The following is a 14,636-nucleotide window of genomic DNA, read 5'->3' as shown; positions in this document are numbered from 1 at the left end:
TTATATATGAATTTCGAAAATAATAGTAGCATGCCAGGTTTCTTTTTATGTTCATAAAGTTCTATAACTAATAGTGAAAACATAGATCCAACTCTAGGTTGCATGCACACATAGGATTGTTTGTATAAAACCATCAGTGGTATCAGAGACATTGGTTTTTGTTTTCAACTAGCTTTATTCAAATGTATGAACTTGACATATTAGGGTTTATGGCTAATAAACCCTGGAGGCTTGATTTTCGAAATTAGGGTTTCTAAACCCTAGATTTCGAAATTTTTGGTAAGATTTCCTAAACCTTTTTCTTTGGCCCCAATATTTCGAATTTAGGGTTGTCTAACCCTAGAATTTCGAAATTGCCTCTTTCCCCATGATTAGATCCTAAATTTTAGGGATTTGGATATTGCCATATCTTGTAATTATCCTTTAAATGTTTAAATTTGGTAATTAAAGATTTTGCATATCCCATCCCATAATTTCGAATTCTAGGGGATTTAAAGGATTAGGTTCAATTAATTGTTTAAGTTAAATGATATCCTTACCAAAGTAAAAGATAATTGTCAAATTAATTAGATAATCATTTCCTTATGTGATAAACTTGATTTATTTGAATTATTTGATAGATTACCTTGCAAGAAATTGAATTAGGTCATATTTAGATAATTGCTAATTAATTGGTTAATTATTATTATTTGTAATTTGATCTAGAATGTTATTGCTTATGTTTTGAAAAGTTTCAAAACTTGCCCTCAAGTTTTGGAATTTAAATTGTTTGATTAAAAGGTTTAATTTTGAAAAAAGTCTAAATTCTAAAACCCTAATTTTGAAAAGTTCAAATTACACCCTTATGGTTTTATTAAATTAATTAAGTGTATAAATAAAAGAGAGTTAATAAATCCATAATGATATGGTTTATATTTAATTAAATTAATAGTGTAATTTATAAAATTAAACCACCTAGTATTTTAAAAGTGTAAAATACACCCTTATACTATGTATAACATTAAAAGTCTAATATTATATATGTATAACTTAAATGCTAGTCTTACCGTTAGTTGGCCTCATTTACGAAGTCGATCTATAAGGGGGGGGTATAAGGTTATGGCCTATAAAATGGCGTTTAATGGGTGTCCACTCTCACCCACCGCTTCCTTGATTGGCGGAGGGTCGTTAGCCAAACGGGTAGGATAGGTCAAACCCTTTCCATTAAAAGTATAATGAAGTACAAAAGTAACTAAATGCTTTTACAAAATTCCCAATCTTAGTTACTTTAGGCAAAAGTGAATTAATGCAATTCCAGGAAATTACACTTTGTGCCCTTGCGAAGACGTTAGTGGAGCGTGTGTGGTTAACCGACACACTAAATGGTTCTAAGCAAAGGTAGCAAAGGGTGACTCATTGTTTGTCATAGTTCGGTGGAGCGTGTGTGGTTAACCAGCACATCGAATAGGTGACTGTAACATTTAGGGGCACCATGTAAGTTTGCATGGTTATTCACACCCTTTTTTCTGATCCTCGGCATCCCAGTCACAAATCGAGGGGCGTATCGAGATTTAAACATGCCATTGAAAAGTTCAATGAATCTCAAAAGATCTAGGAATTTTCAATAGATTTAAAACTTAAATTTCTTTTTCGTTTTTCATGGTGGAAATTGGTAAATCGTCATTTACCTACCTTCAAATATTCTGCAACTGGATTACGACATCCCTTTTCTAGGTTGTAGAGTATTGTGTTGGATCCTAGCCTCGATGTTTCATTTGGGTGTTACATCGAGGATCCTATTCAACTTAACTTGAATTTTCTCCCGTTTTGTAGATGTCAAAGTATGACAACTTTGGTCCTCCCAAATCCCGTGGAACAAGCTTTCCACATGAAAATGATATCCCACAAGTTCGATGGCTTGAAAATTTCAAGCTCACTCAAGCCCTTTTGGCAAGTAAACATGGAAAACCTATGTGTGTACACGTCTTAGAGATAAAGTCACACATTGATAGGTTAAGGATGTTGGGTGTCGAGATTTCAGGTAAGTTAGCTATTGACTGGGTTGTTCAGTCACTACCTGAATCATATAGTGAGTTCGTTAGAGAGTACTATATGATGGATCATGACGTGACCCTCATTGATTTGACCTGTTTGCTTATAGCTGTTGAATCAGCGATGATTTAGCGAGCTGGTTGAGCAAATTTATCTGGTAAATCAAACTCCCAAACTTCAATGGATATTGAAAATGGTGACATTGGAGATCCAGAAAAGGTAGATTCTGAGAAAGTTCCTTGTGCCATTCCAAAAGAGTCCATTTGCTTTTATTGCCAAGAGAAGGGGCATTGGAGATGAAGCTGCCCTATTTACCTAAGAGATCTAAGAGATGGGAGAGTCAAAACGTATGGCTCTACTTTAGGTAAAATCCATTAACTAACTCTTTTAAGTTCCTATTCTAGATTCTTGATACATGATGTGATAAGATTACATTTTGATGTTTTGTAGGATTGAAGAAAAGAAAGGAAGCTTAAGGGAAGTAGTGAGTTGAATCTAATCATGAAGAAATGGATTTCGATCGCATTGCTTGAAGATTAGATTCTTAACCTACTACTTGGAGTTAGAATAGATTGCATAGGAATATGTAACAACATAGTTTTTCAGTTGAATTGCATTGTAAGGAAAAATTTTTCCACAATAAAATAAATTTTGATTTTATATTATTTATTTATCCTTGCAATGACGTGTATGAAAAATTGATGTTTGTAAGTTTCTATTATTAGCAATAATGGATTTGATTCTTAATTATGTTATTTGTGGAAAGGTCAAGAATGTACCAAATAGGAAGAGTTTCTCATCACCCAAGTTTCAATTGGACAGAAACTTGGAATCATGCAACTTGGTTGCATGATGAATGAGAAATTTCATATTTGTAAATTAGACTAATTTGTTGACAAAGTGTCAATTGAAGGACTAGGAGATCGAGTACACTAGGTCGTACGTTGATCAAGTCCACCACAAGAGTAACAAAGATATTTGTCATGATTTACTAAGGTTAAGTAAATATGATTATACTTATGAGATTAAGTGTAATTCTCATTTGATTGAAAGAGTTTCAATAAATAGCAGAACGAATAAAGAAGAATCAAGTAGGCAGAAGGATAAGAGTTTCTCTATTCTAAGAAGAAGGGATAGTATCTTTTATTATGTTTTACGATAGGTCTTAATGATTAAGAACCATATCTCAATTGATCCTCTAAATGAGTCTTAGTAAAATTGTATCTCTGAGAAGAGGAATCAAGAATTGAAGAAATGGTTAAATCAAGAAGTCAATCATACTTCATTCCAAAACAAGTCTTAGAGTTAAGATTGTGACATTGAGTGACAAGTCTTAAGAAGTTTTATAACATTCATCAAATGTGGAAAGTTGTGATGTCTTGGATAAGACAAAGACCAACTAGGACCAATTTTGTGAAGTGTTTTGTCTTGATAAAAGCTACACTAACTCTTGAATATTTGTTTGTCGAGAAATGTTTATTAACAAGAGAATCTTATATCTCAAGGAGTCAGTGGGAGTCTTAATGGTCTTGAAAGGTTTCAAGAACAAATCAAAATAGACCTTATTGATCATCACTAGCACACGAGTTGAGGTTTACAACCTATCGTGTTGACATTATTTTGTTTATGTGCCGTTCAAATTGAGTTAATTATGCATGTGAGCCCTATGAGTTCTCATTTGAATGCATAAAAGGCAAGGACCTTGATCAATGAAAAGTACATTGATAGGAAAAGGTGAGCTGCTTAACTACTTGGAAGACATGGTGGGCACTCATGTTACCATAAGGCAAGAAATCAAGATTGAGAAAGTTCAGTCCATATGAGTTTGGATTTGTCGCAAACTTTGGTTTTGACAAATTCGCATGGATAGGAACACATACACCATTAAAATCTAAGTGTCATAAGATTCCCTCATTCATGAAAATGATTGTGAGGAAATGCTTTCACTAAGAGAGATTTTAAGAAGATAGTGATTGTGAAAATTGTATTCTCGAATTTGATTATGGTTACGGTATCCCTTTCCATGATTCGAATTGCGAGATTTGGCAATTAGTCTGAATTGTTTAGACACACATATGAGCTATCTAAGGAAAAGGTGTATAAGTTTGAGAAGCTTAGATAAAGGATTATCAAAGCATTAGGTATTAGAAATATGAACTTAAGAAATTCAATAGGTATTGTTTTCTAGAAGTTAAGTTGTTTTCTGAATACATGTCAAAGCTAGTGGGAGCATAAGTGTTATGCTTATATGATAACAATCATCATGATAGTGGGAGCATAAATGTTATGCTTGTATGATTATTATGGTAAGTATTGCAAGTTAGCAATATTAATTATAGAAAACAAGAGTTATACTTTGCAATGTCATAAGGGTTGAAAAGTTGTTTTGCTATAATTAAGGGAGAGAATATTCTGCTTCATTTGAAATCTAAAGGCTTAGGTTGTGGAGTGTTAACAAATTTAGTCAAGGATACATAGTGTGTTCTTAAATTTCGATTATGATTATGGTATCCCTCTTCATAGTTCGAATTGTAAGAACGAGACACATAAAATATTATGGCAGAAGATTGATAAAGTATCATATCTTTATGTAAGACATTATGCATCGTGTCCTATACGCTTCGGGTATAGGATTGATTGCCAGTGCTATTATATTTGACCATTCTAAAATTTTCCAAATGTCTAGCGCATTTAGAAGGAAAAAGACAAGAATCGGTTTTGACTAAGATAATTAAACAGCTATCAAAGGACGATCCAAAGCTCGCTGAGGATTGGTCGCTTGTGAGTAGTTGGAAGTATGATATTTGATGGATCATATCGACATTATTATGAATAGATAAGATTTTATTAAGAATGAGTTGTCGTATGGCAAATATGGAAATGTTTCCATATTGGGAGTTGGATATTGAGAGTCTATGTCTAGATTAGAAAATTTTATGCAAAAGGATGTTCAAAGGAATGTACTTTGAGTGAGAGACATCACGTCTATGGAATTGTCTTGTAACAATCTCCAATAGAGGACTTTGTAATTTCATTGGCAATAGTCATTGTGACTTTTGTGCTATGACATTGCAAAAGGATCATTGCATAAAATGTTAGAATCTAGCATATTCTATAAGTGGCAAGAATTTGATATTCTTACACTTGTGATAAGGATTGGGAGTTGTGAAATGAGTATGATTGGAAATGTGTTCATTTGATCTATTTCACAAAGTAAGAACCATAGGTAAACATTGTGTGCATGATAAGAGCATGGGACAAGTGTAGTAATAATTCAAGTAATAAGTAAATTAACAAAAACAACAAATAATGAGTAATCGATATGGTGATGAATAAAAGGTGTTTTATTTATACCTAGAGTTTGGGGCCATATGGGATTAATATTATTCTTGTGTTTCACTTTGCATGTTTTGACTTCCTGAATAATTAAATTGGTTCAGAACAATCAAATTATTCGAACGGACCACATTCGTTTATATGTTGGAAGTAAGTATGAATGAAGACTGTCGTGAATTGGTGTGTGGATTGTCTAAAGTGTATTAGACATAAGCAAATTTTTGTTGCAACGTTCATGAGTGCTTATGAATATTATTTGAGCATTGGATTAAACCCACGCTCACTTGGATCACTTCATGAATTTTATCACGAGTGATTGGTGAGACGATAACATCTTATATTCTTGAAACCGAGATGTGTGAGTTGTATCTTGCGAGTCGGTTACACATTGATAATATGTAAATGCACCAGTAACTTGGTGTTATAAAACATATTGTTGTGTGTGATTCGGTAAGTGAGTGCAAGCAAGCATTGAATCAAAGTTTATCTATTCCTTTTATCCAAAGTAGGATGAAAACAATATATATGGGCCCCTCGATGATTTAGTGATGGCACATAAGCGCTTGGCCAAGCCAGGACTAATTTAATGTGTTCAATTGTAGTCTGTTGTCAGTCGTCATAAATCGGAAATCAGGAAACAACACATAGACTGAGAGAATGATTTCAATCCATGTATCAAGTCTATACGATATCAAGAATGGAGGAATATATGATCCCTTATCTAAAGGACACACTTCTGATAAGATCACAGTTGACATCGGCTTTTGAAAGCTACGATTCCTAATCATGATCTGAGGTTATACGCAGAATAGTTATTAGACTTATCCAAGTGGGATACTGTTGGATTAGTTTCTAAGTCCATAACTATTTTGGTATGTACTTAACCCGATTGTGCATGGTCCTTTTGGGTTGCCTTCACACTGGTGACTACACAGGATGATTGTTGAGGATCATATTATTAGTTAGTATTTTATCCAAGTGGGATACGATTGTGCATGGTCCTTTTGGGTTGCCTTTAAGGTATAAATATGATTTGTTAATATATTATATGAATAATATATTAATTTGGAATCATATTATTAATTAGTATTTAATTAGAAATTAATTTAGAATTAATTTTGGGATTAAAGGAACTGACTGAAAGTGCAGGGGCTATTTTGTAATTATTCAATAGTTGAGGCTTTGGGCCATTGGATCACCTTTGTTAAGGCTTGAACGAAAATCCTAGAAAGGATCTAGGAGTTTTCGTCCAAGGGCTTAAGGAAAGGAGTCCATGGACTTGCTTAGGCCCTAAGCTAAGGGATTAAGGTTTACACCTTGAAACCCTAGTTAGACTTAAGTATAAATAGCACCCTAAGGCACTAAGATTTGGTCCAAGCCTTGGGAAACCCTAAAAGGGACGAAATCTAGGGCAAGATACCCTTCTCTCCTCTCTCCCATATTCATCCTTTCACCTAGTGTGTTTGTGAGCCATTAGAGGTACTACACTTGTGGTACTTGCTTTCAAGAGCTAAGGAAATTCAAGGAACTAGTTGTTATTGCTATATAACAACAAAAGGTATGTATTCTATTTTTATATATGAATTTCGAAAATAATAGTAGCATGCCATGTTTCTTTTTGTGTTCATAAAGTTCTATAACTAATAGTGAAAACATAGATCCAACTCTAGGGTTGGATGCACACATAGGATTGTTTGTATAAAACCCATCACAAACATCCTGCAGCAAACCGGACCTTAGACCCCTCTGGGCAGAAGTTAGTCAACTAGATAGACTTCGTGTCTGCAATCCATATCCTGGCCACTATGGGGTCCTTCACCAAGTGAAAGTCTAGCGCACCACACCCCCTAAAATATTTGAAGGAGAATGTGTGTGTCCCAGATTGGCCAGATGCCATGTCGCTCCTAAACGCCATGAGGCGCTCCTCCATCAGCTCGATGATCCCTTCCTTGATCGACCCAAATATCACCGGGGTCGCCTCAAGGATGCCTCTCATGATCTCAGACGCGATGAACTCACGTAGTCCGTCATCAACTGGCTCGGAACCTGCACCCGAACCTGAACCTGATCCTGACCTGGACCCTGAACCTCTTGCTCCGTGACGTGTCACCTCCATTCTGAAACAAAACACATAATTTTCAGGGTCATACATAATCTCGAGAGGTCTCACACTCTCTACAAGTTCCCTGGTTCTATCTCAGCCCTCCTTGACTCGAGTACGGATCCTATGCTTACAATAGAACGGGCCCATACTACCTTCCACATTTATCCATACTTTCCTCAATTATTTGCCTTAAATTCACCAAGTCCCTTCCACTACTACTGCTCACTGCTTTAATCTCATCCTAGGCTTACCCTAGGATAAATCTCCGACCTACTCTCCTCCATTAGTTGCATAAGAAATTCTTGTTACCTTTACCTAACTAGCTTGCGAATACCATTACATATCACTAAGACTAGATAATTCTTCGAATGAGAGGTCCAACCGTACAACGGTTGGACTCAAACAAGAGCTGCGAAATAGGGCTAGACCTAACCTTCTGAAATTATTTAGTCGTCGCAATATGTAACTCAATGTATTCGTTTACTAGTTAGTTATAGATAACTAGAACTCCTAAAAGCACAAAGCAAGCAACATTCGAGCATTGAGTAACAAAACCAAGAATATCCTATTCAGGCCATCATATCACTGACTAATCGGTTCTAGCATAAGATTCAATAGGCACATATAGCAGGCACATAAGGCATCTTCCCAGATCCTTAGCCCTAATCTAGCATTCAGTTCCCATACACATACAATAGGAATATAAGGCATCCTTCCTAAATCCTCAGCCCTAATCAAGCATGCAGTTCTCATAATTATATCATATCATAACATAACATGTATGGGTATCTTGGGGAAAACTTACTTGAGCTCGACCGATTGCATGCATCACACACCTTGTTCTTTCTCAAAACTTTCTATTTTAAATTTTAGGAAAACTATTTTCTTTGTATAAATCTTTCAAACCCTTGATTTGAGTCCACGAATCCCTCAAACCAAGGCTCTAATACCAACTTGTAACATCCCAAAAATACGAAACAAAAATTTCATTTTTGATACAAAAATTTATAAAACAATTTATAGAAAACATCATCAAGTTATTTCATTTCATAAAAAGCCATAGATAATAAGTCTAAAAATCATGTCATCACATAGTAGCAATGTCAGAGTACAAATCCCAAGAATCTCATATGTGGAAATTGTGTGTGTAATGCATTGCTACTGTACCGACTCCTTTCCCTACGAAGAAGAAGGACCTAAAACAAAACTAAAAATATAAGCACAAAGCTTAGTGAATTCCCCCATCATACCACATACCATACATCAAACATACTACCAGGCATATTTGGGTGCCCGGCCTACCCTGCTGAGCATATCTAGGTGCTCAACCTACCCTTGTCAGGCATACCGGGGTGCCCGACCTACCCCTTGTCAAGCATATTTGGGTGCTCGACATACCCTACCTGGCATATCTGGGTTCCCGACCTACCCTCCAGTTATTTCAACCGGCTACGGGGACTATTTCACCACTCTCACTACCACATAATAACATAGCATATCATGTTGTTAGACATATATGGGTGCTTAACCTACCCTGCCGGTATATCTCAACCGGGTCCAAGGACTAGTCCCCTATCTACCACTATCACATAGTCACATAGCATACTAGCACATAAAGCATAACAAATAGTGGCATACCAGACAATTGTCACAAATACAATCATCTTAACTATAATCACCTACTAGTGGGCCGGCCTTGGTGCCTTAGACCCACTTCTACTGGAAGGCAACTCACCTCAATGTCGTGAAGTAGTTGAACTGTCCTCGGTGTTGGGATCGACTTTCCTCAAACTCCTACACATAACATCTCTTTTAATTACTCTTTCAAACTTATAACCCTTTTAAGGGTCAACTCTGGTTAATGGTCAAGTCAAAGGTGAACACTTTGGTCAAAGTCAACCTTCTGGTCCAAGTCAACATTCTGGTTGACTCAACTCGCCGAGTTGGTTCGTCAACTCATTGAGTTCCATGATTAAGAGAATCTCGAACTCGCAATCTAACTCGTTGAGTTATCCTCTAACTCACCGAGTTCCTCCTCATGACAGAATTGGACTTTACATTTGAACTCGTCGAGTCCTTCCTTGGACTCGTCGAGTTCTTCTTCATACAGAGTCGGGGTATTTCACTCACAAATCGTCGAGTTCATCCTTGAACTCGTCGAGTTCCTCTTCATATCAGTTGTGACATTTTGCTCTCAACTCGTCGAGTTCATCCTTGGACTCGTCGAGTTCTTTGATCAGTAAGTCCATAAACATGTCCAACTAGCTGAGTCCTCTTCCAGACTCAATAAGTTTGTTCAGCAACAGAAAAGGTTGGGAAACCACGACCCAACTCGCCGAGTCCTATGAACGACTCGTTGAGTCCCCTAAATCTAATTCCATACAGTCGATTTTAGTCGGGCTTAATGTATCCAAACATAGACCTGGCCTCCTAGGGTCTATATAACATGTAAAGTTACAAACTTCACATTCACGCATGGGCTATTTAGCTCAAATAGCCCTAAAAGGTAGTTCATATGATGCATGGGACTCCCATGTCCATAAAGTTGGCACCTTTATGCCATGGAGTCCCTTAAAGGCCCCGGATCTGAAGTCTTAGCCCCAAACATGCTTGCATACATGAATGGTTCCAAAAATGGTTCCTTAAAGCCCTAAACTACTCCATGAAGGGATCTAATAGATGAATAGACAAGGTATAGAATTTATACCTCAAATGAGCTGGAAATGCAGCACAAACTCTGGATCTACTTGCCTCCTCTTGAATCCCCAAGCTTTCCTCTTCCTTCTCAAGCTTCAAATCACCAAGAACACACAACAAAGGCTCAAGATAACTCAAAATGGATTAGGGTTTCGTGAATAAGGCTTGGAGGTGATGGAGGCAACAGTTGAGGCCAGTTAAGGTGTTTAAATTGGGTGCAAACCCTGAAAATTAGGGTTTCAATCTGACAACCCTACTCGTCGATTTGAGGCCTCTCAACTCATCAAGTAGGCTTCAATTCCGCGTCAAACCCTTCGCTCCTACTCGACGAGTCTGGGGCCTCCGACTCGTCGAGTCCTTTTGAAAAAATGAAAGTTTTAATTTAAAATACATACCACGAACCGGGTGTTACATCTGGGGTGACAAATGTCATTAACATTCCGACGCCATAAGAACATCGTATCAGGCCGACTGGGTCACAGTATGGTTATAGGAACTCACATGGAGAAAAAAAAGAAACATTTTACGGAGTAATATATTTTCAAACAGTCTTATTGGAATATAAATCTTATATTTGGTTTATGGGGCAAACATACCTTCGACTAGTTTTACTTAATAATAAAAGTACATTACATGATTTTCCAGTACTACACATGTTACATTTCTAGAAACATACATTTAAAAAGGGTTTCATACAAATACAACTATAGTACACTATGTTTCTACTATAGTATAATGGACATTTCAGGAAACATATATTTAAACGATTCGATATTTATTAAACTAGTAAGTCTTTTAGGACCCTTAACGATAAATCTATGATTAATTTGTGTATACGTTAGGGTTTTATATAATTAAGATCCTATAGACTTAGAATGTGTGATTCCGCCTTAACTCGTGTTCCTTGTTGGGTTGTGGGCTTAGGGCAGAATCACTTATTTCACTGTCTATTCGACCTTGATTATATAAAACTTGTACACACTAAATGATCATAAGAGGAACCGGTATGGGTCACACTACTTATAAGAAATAAAACTACGTATTACGAATTCTAAGCATAGAAAACATATATATTTTGGTCTTAAGGTTCTAAGACTATAACACATACACAAAGAAAATATTGGATTTTCTGGAAGAACACACTAGCGTTTTCAAAGAACAAAGAATATACCTTTACATACAAAATGCTTATGAACTCACCAACTTAAATGTTGACACTCTTTCAAAACCGCTTGTATTCTCAGGAAACCAGTAGACAGGTACCTACACAGGTTTCGAGAAGACGGAGCATAGTGGCATCACGAATTAGTTTTTGCTATAGTTTTGGTGTCAAACAAACAAAGATTTGAACACAATGTAAATTATATATTTTCAATATGATGGTCATGTTTTCTTTGATTACTATTATTCGATTCTTATGATACTGTACATGAATTCGTTTAACTCAATGGGCAAAAATTCCTCATGGAATTTATTCCCATTCAAGTCGATGATGATATTCCTAGTGCAATCACTAACATGTATGAATTTGCCAATGGCTACCTCTACTACTAGAGCACTATCTAGTTTATCTTCAGGTAATGCTAGTCTTCTACCAAATTTATGTGATATAAAGGGGTAATTAGCTTCAGAATCAAAAAGTATATTCGCAAGAAAATCATTTACAAGAAAGGCACCAGAAGCAACATCTGCTTCCTCCCTCACTGCTTATAGTGTCATTTGGAATGCTCTCGCCTTTGGCCTTGGTGGTATATTAGGCTTTGCAGCCTCCTTCCTCTTCGAGCAGTCCTTTTCAATATTCCCTTATTCGTTACATCCGTAACACACCTTCTTGTTGGATGTACACTCATTGGCGTAATGAGCAGTCCTCCCACACTTGTAACAGGTCAACTCCTCGCCACACTTCCCATAGTGCTTCTTCTTGCATTTCACACACCATTTTGCTTCTCCTCCACCTCCAAACTTTTTGGATTCGTATTTTGAAAATTTGCTCTTCTTGTTGGACCTTGAAGATCCACCAAACTTACTTTTCTCTCGAAACTCCGTTCTCTCCAGACCCTTCTCTTGAAGTTGGGTCTCCACATTATTGGCTGCTCTGACGGTTGCCTTTCAAATTGGTTGTCGTCTTTACCGTTGAACCAAAGCCCACTGCTACTCCATTATCAAACTTCTCTATCTTGGAGAGTTCAGTAGACACCAAGTACCGGAATAGCTTCATCTTCTCGGTGAATGAGGTGGCATACTCATAAACACTCATCTTCCCCTTCATTAGTTTCTAAAACACATTGTTCAGATCTATCAGATCCATCTCCGAGCAGTACTGAATCTTTAACTGCTCCAAGAATGCATCCCAAGACATCCTCAGGGCTTCTCCCCGCGGCATTATATCTACCAACAACTTCCACCAACTTAAACCACCGGTCTTTAGTCGTCTAACTGCAAGAACGGTTTTCTACTCGTTGCTGCAGTTGCAACTCTCAAATACCATCTCCATCTCGGAGATCCAATCCATAATCTATACTGGCTTTGGACTTCCAGAAAGACTTGGTGGCTTGGCACCCATAAAGTCTTTATACTTACACTCACGTCCGTTATCTCCTTCATTTCCTTTCTCAGGGTTATTCCTTCTAACCACTTGAGGTTCTACTCCACCAACAGTCCTGCTATAATTTTCTGTCTCAGATTGTTCTACGTTTAACTCATGTTGCTCAACAGGCATCGTAAGCTCTCTACCGTTCTCACATATTAGCTGCCTCATTTCCTCTCTTTGTTCAACTAATAGATCCCTAAGTGTCACCATAGTGACTGGTTCAGCTACTGGCACTTATTCGGGTGCACGCTCAATCACCTGTGGCTCAGCCTGCTAGTTTCCATTAGCATTTCCTAAACTGTTGTGTGTTCTTACCATGATGCTCTATACACCAAAGCAGGCACTCAGTGTACAGTGACGATAATTTATGGTAGGGAAAGATCTATTTACAATAGATGTATAAATCTCCTTATCACTCTGAAAAATTATATGTCAGTTCTAATATCGTACTTAAACGTTTAGAATCCTGAACACATAAAATTTCCAATTCCAGGTCGGAAAAAGACCATAGATTCGATCAAATAATAGTATCCTAAAGCATATAATTCATCTTATAGCAATAACACAAATCATTTATCACATAAAAGAAATTTAGTCATCTAGCCTCAATAAGCTAGTGCTCGTGTCTATTCAAGCATACTTCATAAATCTGGCAGACATTCGTCTCACAATCATTTCTTATCATTCTAAGTTTAAGTCTAGAAATCTTACAAATTCCTAGTTCGATTAAACTAATGTTATGATACCCAATGTGACATCCCCAATTTCATGACCAGAAAAAACCGATTTATTTATTCTTATTTAAAATCAGAGTATCATTTTAAAGAATAAGATTGTGGAATTTGTTCCAAAAAATATGATAATGATATTATCAAAACATTCCCGAAGAAATGTATTTAACTTATACTAAAAACGATGGGATGTCATCGTCAATACAATACATTGATGGGTTTTGAGCATAACTACATCCAATGTGATCATGCAACCCTAATTGCTTTGTGAAACATCCCAAAAATACAGTCTAAAATTTTTGTTTGAAAAACAGTAACAAAACATAATTATCCATGATCAATAAAAGAAACCAAGTATCATGTATCTCAAATCTCGTATCAAATACTGTATCAAAACAAAATGAGAAATATAAGAGTCAATCAATCCCAGGCTGAAGACTGTGGTGTGTGTGTCATGCCATCAACTCGAGCCCTTCCCTTGGTTCGCTGAAGTACCTGAAACCAAAACTAAAACTATAAGCACGAAGCTTAGTGAGCTCCCCCAAACTACCACATACCATACAATAACATATAAAGCAAATACTGGGCCTTACCTACTGCATCGGACCGAAGTCCGGACTAACTAGGGCCTCACCCACTGCATCGGACCGAAGTCTGGAATAACTTAGGCCTTGCCTGCTGCATCAGACCGAAGTCCGGACTAATTAGGGCCTCGCCCCCTCCATCAGACCGAAGTCCGGAATAACTAGGGCCTTGCCCGCTGCATCGGACCGAAGTCCGGACTAACTAGGGCCTTTCCCCCTGCATCGGACCGAAGTTCGAAATAACTGAACATAGCATGAACATGATCGTAACATATAACATAATCACTTATACATGCATGGACCAGACACCAAGCATACAAACTACTTCTCAAGACTACCCCGGCATCGGACCCAAGTCCGGAACTACTATCATCTAAACGGGTCGGCACTATGGTCGTAGACCCGCTCCTATTGGAAGGAAACTCACCTCACGTAGCTGACAGCTGAAATACTGAGCGGGAAATGTTTGACTGTTGCTCCAGCGACTCCCCAGCTATAATTTTCCACAACGACACTAAGTCAAAACACTGATAACTATTGTCAGGGTAAAATGACCATTTTAC

Source organism: Lactuca serriola, chromosome 5 (genome assembly GCF_051521515.1).
Source record: "Lactuca serriola cultivar US96UC23 chromosome 5, Lser_US96UC23_V15, whole genome shotgun sequence".
Classification (NCBI taxonomy): Eukaryota; Viridiplantae; Streptophyta; class Magnoliopsida; order Asterales; family Asteraceae; genus Lactuca; species Lactuca serriola.
The sequence above is the reverse complement of the archived record's forward strand: the minus strand, read 5'-3'. Positions refer to the sequence as shown.